Source organism: Egretta garzetta, unplaced genomic scaffold (genome assembly GCF_000687185.1).
Source record: "Egretta garzetta isolate BGI_Z169 unplaced genomic scaffold, ASM68718v1 scaffold46, whole genome shotgun sequence".
In the NCBI taxonomy this organism is placed as follows: Eukaryota; Metazoa; Chordata; class Aves; order Pelecaniformes; family Ardeidae; genus Egretta; species Egretta garzetta.
Window position 1 is genome coordinate 4,115,988 of NW_009260268.1, and position 5,819 is coordinate 4,121,806.

Genomic DNA, 5,819 nt, shown 5'->3' on the forward strand with positions numbered 1-5,819 from the left:
GCGTGGGGGGACACCCCCCCACACACACACCACCACCACCACCACCACCCCATCCCGGGAGGTGCAAGCCCATGGCTCAACACAGGCTTTCCCCGAGACCTGCAGCTCCGCTCCGGCAGCATCGCTCCCAGCTTCTCTTCCCCCTCCACTGAGGTGGGAGTGAGCAGTGGTTTCGGTCTGGCACCCGCGCCTCCGGGGATGGTCCTTGCCATTTAAAAAAGGACCGTGTCACCGTCCTGCAGCGAGGACACTGTCAGGCCAGGTCCTTTGAACCCTGCGAGTCTCAAGCAGCTGGGTTACTTCAAGGGAGAGCTCTTGGATCTCATCAGATTTTACAAATGGCCGTTGGCCGTGGAGGCTACGTAGAGACCGAAGGGGTTCTGCAGAATTTAGGTAATCCCGATGCAAACTACAGCGTATAAAACAGACCGAGGAGAGGCTGCAGTACGTCGCCCCTAGCCTTACCCAAAGATGATGAAGGAAAGGCCCCAGGCACTGGGGGACTGGGGGAGACACCAAATGTAGTCATTACAACAGGGAGTGGGGGGTGGGGGGAGGCGTACACATCTCTCCCACATGCACGCATATCTATACGTATGCTATATGTACCTATATTCAGGTAAGTGAGCGGTATAGCTACATGTGCGGATACACGTCACACACCCATCAGCAGTGCAGGGACATGGGGCGTTGTGCAGGGGGGTGGCACAGGTTAAGGAGACATCTGCTCTCCAGCAGGACAGCAAGCGGAGAGGAAGGTGTTCCCCGGGCACTTGTGAGGACCCTCTGCAGTGGCAGCCCTGGACATGCAGAGGACACTGAACTAGCAACAGGGTGGAGAGCCCACCCTGGTGGGTGACGTGTCATCCTGTTTTGGAAAGTGCTCTTTTTGCACTGGGAGAACATAGTCACAGAATAATTTAGGTTGGAAGGGACACATGGATGTCAGGAATCCACTGCCTCCAAAAAAATGCTGCGGCCTAGCAGGTGTCTGTGGTCCATGTGTGCACCAGTGAAGTAGGAAAGGGCAAGGGAGAGGTTTTGGAAGCAAGATGCAGGGTGCCAGGTAAAATCAAGCATCTCCTCCAAAACTTCTCCAGGAACACTCGCAGCAGGATGGAGAGGTTCACACTGATGTGGAGGGACACTGGTCTCCAAGGAGCAGCAATGAAGGGTCCGTATTCACATGGCAGATCCTCCCAGATACTTCCAGAAGAGAGGAGACCAGAGAGACTGATTTCCATGCATCCACAGTGGAATGAGGATGAGGGACCAGGGATGCTTGGCTTTGACTTGGCACGTTGACTGAATAGATGTGCGGGGAGAGGAGATGATCAGCTGGATGCAGCAGTGACGGGACACAGCTTGTGCAGGAGGGTCTGGCTAGGCTGCGGCTGGAGGGAAAGGGGCTACACACTCCATGCTGAAAGGAGTCAAATCAGTTAACTCCAGCAATGAAAGCTGATTTTTTCTAGACTTACCGTCTAACTAGGAAAACGGTGGTATTAAGATGGCATTAATGACTCTCTGACCAGGATGGAGGCGGTTACTATGCCAGGTGCAATTAGAGAGCAGTAAAGTGATTGAAAGTGAGACGTTTCTAACCAACTTGTTTCCACTCGGAACTAAGACCTTGCAGTCATTAATGACTCCATGGAAGGATCAGTTCGGCACTCAGAAACCGTCGCAAAGCTGGTGGGACATGCCAGGACGGAGCGTAATGGAGGGCAGGGTGAGGGCTGCAGCATGCCTGCCTCCAGCAGCTCTGGCCCATGTGTAACAGAAATGGCAAAGGTCCAGAGAAGAGCAACAAAGATAACTAAAAATACAGAGCGACCTCAATGCTAGAGTGATTCAAGGATTCGAGTGGCCAGGATTACTTAGGGTGGAGAAGTGACAACCAACAGAAAAAGGTCAGACAGGAGAGAATACTCAGCCATGAGTAGCAAAGAGTAGGGATGGATTATTTGCTTTCTTTTCTAATATAAGAACTAGAGAGCATCAAGTGAAACTAGCAGGTGGCAGATGTAAAGCAAGCAGGAGGAGGTGGATCTTCACGCAGCAGGTAATTAAACAGTGGGACATCCTGCTTTGAGGTGCCAGAAGTTCACAGGAGATCCAAAAAAGCACCCGTACACATTCACAGAAGAAAAAAAACCCCATGAGGCGCTATTAAATGGAAAGACACCAACTCTGCCTCAAGCAGCCCCCTCAAGCCACGAATTTCTAGGGGATAGAAGCTGTTTGGAGGATGCTCTTGCCCTAAGCCTTGAAAAAGGCCTGGCTGGGAATGCCTGGGAATGGCTCAGGACAGGGGAGGTGGAAAAAAAGAGCGGCTGGGGCTGGCTTTTGCAATGCTTGGTGGCTGCTGTCGCTTCTAGGATGTGCTTTTAATTTGCTTACAGAACGAGCCAGCTGTGAAAAAGGCTGTAGTTCAGGTATCAGCAGATATTGTGGGGAAAAAATGCTTGCCGTCATATTAATAATTTAATGTCACACTCGGACGACTGCTTATTCATGAAGAGGGAATGCCGTGAATGACGTTAATTGGTTTTGGTCAAATAAAACACACTTGGCTTCCTTGAGAAACATGAGCCAAACCATGGAGCAGAGTTTGCAGCTCACTCTTGCCATTTCTTCCCACCGCCTTCAGCTGATCTCAATGGGGCGTGTTCAAGGCGTTAACAACAGCATTTCCCTCCACCTCTTCTAGCATCACGAGCTCACAGGATACACCAGAAGTTAATTCTTCTGCTGTGATTCTTTTTTTTTTTTTTTTTGATGTTGAAAGGTAATGGGAGTGGACAGCTTTTGTCTTCTAAACTTAACTTTCAGTGGTGACTCATTCTTTTCAAAAAGAGACTTCTACTTCTTGTGACTTTGCTGTTTCAGTAAGACCTGGCGGCTTTAAAATCAGAAAATTTAACCCAGCAGCATCAAATATCCACAGCTTTTTTCTCTGCAGAACTGCCAAATTTTGCAACTTTTTTTCATCACCTTCCTTAGGGATCCAGCTACTGGAATCAGTTGTTTCCATTAGCATCCTGCCTTTCCTTCACAAAAGATTCTCTATTCTGGCCTGGCCTTCATTTCTGTGAGGAAAAAACTTTAAAATGGGAATCCTTCAAGTTCCAGAAGGTAAATAAGCCATCCAGCTTATTTTTAGAGTTTAATCATGTTTTTGAAAAGTTTAATAATATTTATGAAATTTTCTCTTTTTTGTTGTTGTGGAGCTTCACACTGCCTTTAAGTGGAGCTGACTACACCATCATTTTGGTTCTTAAAACCACTGTCATGGGCATCGTGACTTTTTGTCTGTAGAATTGGAGTAGTTGAATTTTCTCATGGGGTTGGGCCCCAAGCTTACCTACTCGCCCACAGCTGACCTGTTTATTTTTCTGGTACGTTTAAAGTAGGAAAGCTCTCCAGCAGAAACCATGTCGGTAATTTGCATTACAGGCCAGTGCTTATCAAGAAAATAAACCAGTTGCAGGAGTCCTATGATTCTTACTTTAATCCCATCACCTGTGTCTTCCTGAGTGCCTACACCCATTTCTAATCATGACGCATGGTGAAATTTATTTTCAGCTTTCATTTGTCCTGCGAAAAAAACATTCTGATGCTGATGTCACCTGTAGCACTGATATTTTTAGATACTACAGAGTAATGGTGCCTTTCTTGTAACACCCCCCCAAAACAAAACATGAAATTTCTGATTGTAGTTAAGCATCTTAAGTATTTACATATTACCGCAACAGAGCTAATCACCCCCAAGTGTGATGGAAAAATGCTGGCTAACACTTTAGCAACATTTCTCCTCTGAAATCCGTTGTATTCGTTGGAGGGGTTTTATTTTTATTTATTTACTTTGCATTTGTACTGTTGTAAATAAAAGGACTGTCTGGTCTTTGGTGTCTCTGCAGTGTTCTAAAAGTGTTCATGCTTGTGTTAAAGTTGATAGAAAAGCAAGCTTGTTGCTCCTTTGTGGCTTTAGCTGTGACCTCAGCCTTGGTACGGGGAGGGGGACGGGCAGAGCAGCGGCCGTCGGGAAGCGCCTGCGAACCATCGCTGGTGGAGCCCTGCAGATATAGCTGGGTCTCTTCTTCCTCACCCAACATCTGGAGGGGGGGAAAACTAACTCGCTGAAGTCCCAAACAAGCAAATATGCCCTTAAATGCGAGGACACAAGCAATTCCTCTCTAGTTCAGCGAGAGCCTTCACGCACCTGAAGTTAGGTCTGCACACAGGAGCGTGGAGGGGGAGAGTCTCCCAGCTCACCCTCTTTTTTCCTTAGTTCCACTTTTTCTGTGGTCTTTCTTCCTTTTCTTTCCCTCCCTGCTGGCTGCAGGGTGGCGTGTAGCTTGCTCGGGCTGCTTCCATGGGATATGGGCCCCTGCCTGCTCCTGGTGGGGCTCGGCCGTGTTATCTCAGGGGACAGAAGCACAGCCCGAGGGCCCCCCCGCCGGCCGCTGCAGACACCCGCTGCCAGCAGCAGTGCTGCATTGCCAGCAGCACCACCCCAGCACTGTTCACAGCACGAAGAAGAGGGAATTCCCTTCACGCGTTTCAGAGCAGATCCGTCCATGGGATAATTTCTTTGTCTTTTGGTTGGGTTACACCAGCAGGGAGACCCACCCTTGAGAGGCTTAACAGGGTGTCTGAATTACCAAGTACTTCTCAGCTCTCATATTCCAGCTGTGCTGATCTTCTGATTGCTAAGGATTTAGATGGTGGGAGCAGCGTTGCTTTGTTTTTATGGGTAATAATTAAAGTAATAATAACAGAAAACTGTTCCAGGATGGAAAAATCTATTTGCTCAAACCAGATCACAGTAAATTCTCCAGACGGCAAAATAAAACTTTTCCATCGCAACTCAAAGCCTCTTACGCTTTCAGTAAAGGCAAGTGTCCTCGTTAAGGTGCTGCCTTATCCAGCCCTCAGCAAATTCGATCAGGAAGAGCCAAGGGATAAACCAATAACCCACGACAGACATCTTTTCTGCTAAGGAATTTTCATACCTTCCCAACCGTATTCGTCTGGCTGCACTCAGGTGCTCCAGGGGGACAGGTAGGTGGGGAGAGCCATCAGCATATTTACGACAGAGAAGACAACCATCAAGGGCTAGAGTGCCTATTCATTTTCCTTGTCACTGCTTTTATTTGGCTGCAGTACTTCAGCCCTTCGCTCCACCAGCTCAGCTGCTGTACACAGTTCATTTTCTTTAGCAGGAGAGAAGAGAGGGAACAAGGAATTTGCTTAACACCAGCATTGTGAGACGGTTTGAGTTGCGTCTCTTGGCCCTCACAGCAAATTTTAGGGAGGAAAGGGGTCCTTTAAAAACATGTACAGCATCTTGACATTTCAGGGCTGGAGTGGAACTTGGCAGAGAAAACCTGGACGGGAGCCAGGCTGCTTCAGCAGATCCTACCTGAAAGTGATCCTGCTTAGCCCTGCTTTAATAGAGCGTTTCGCTGAAGTGGAAGCTTTTATGGCAATTTTCCCAGTGAAACTAAGGTAGAATAAAAAGATAAGCGATATATCGCCTATTGGCTTGACAAAGCAGAACAAATACTTTTTTTTCTGGATAATAATGAGCTATTAAGAGCTTTGCTTCGTATTATGTGTAAACACAGGCTTTGATTTATTAATTCAAAACTTATTTATTATTAAAATCAGGTCAGTTCTCTTTGTCGAGGGGGAAGGGACTTTCTTCTCTTTTCACTTTCGTTTGTGGTGGATTTTCATATACAAAGAAGCTTTTCCAGGGACACTCGTCGCAGAAATGCTCACCAGGCACATTTCCTCATCAATCAGCGTCT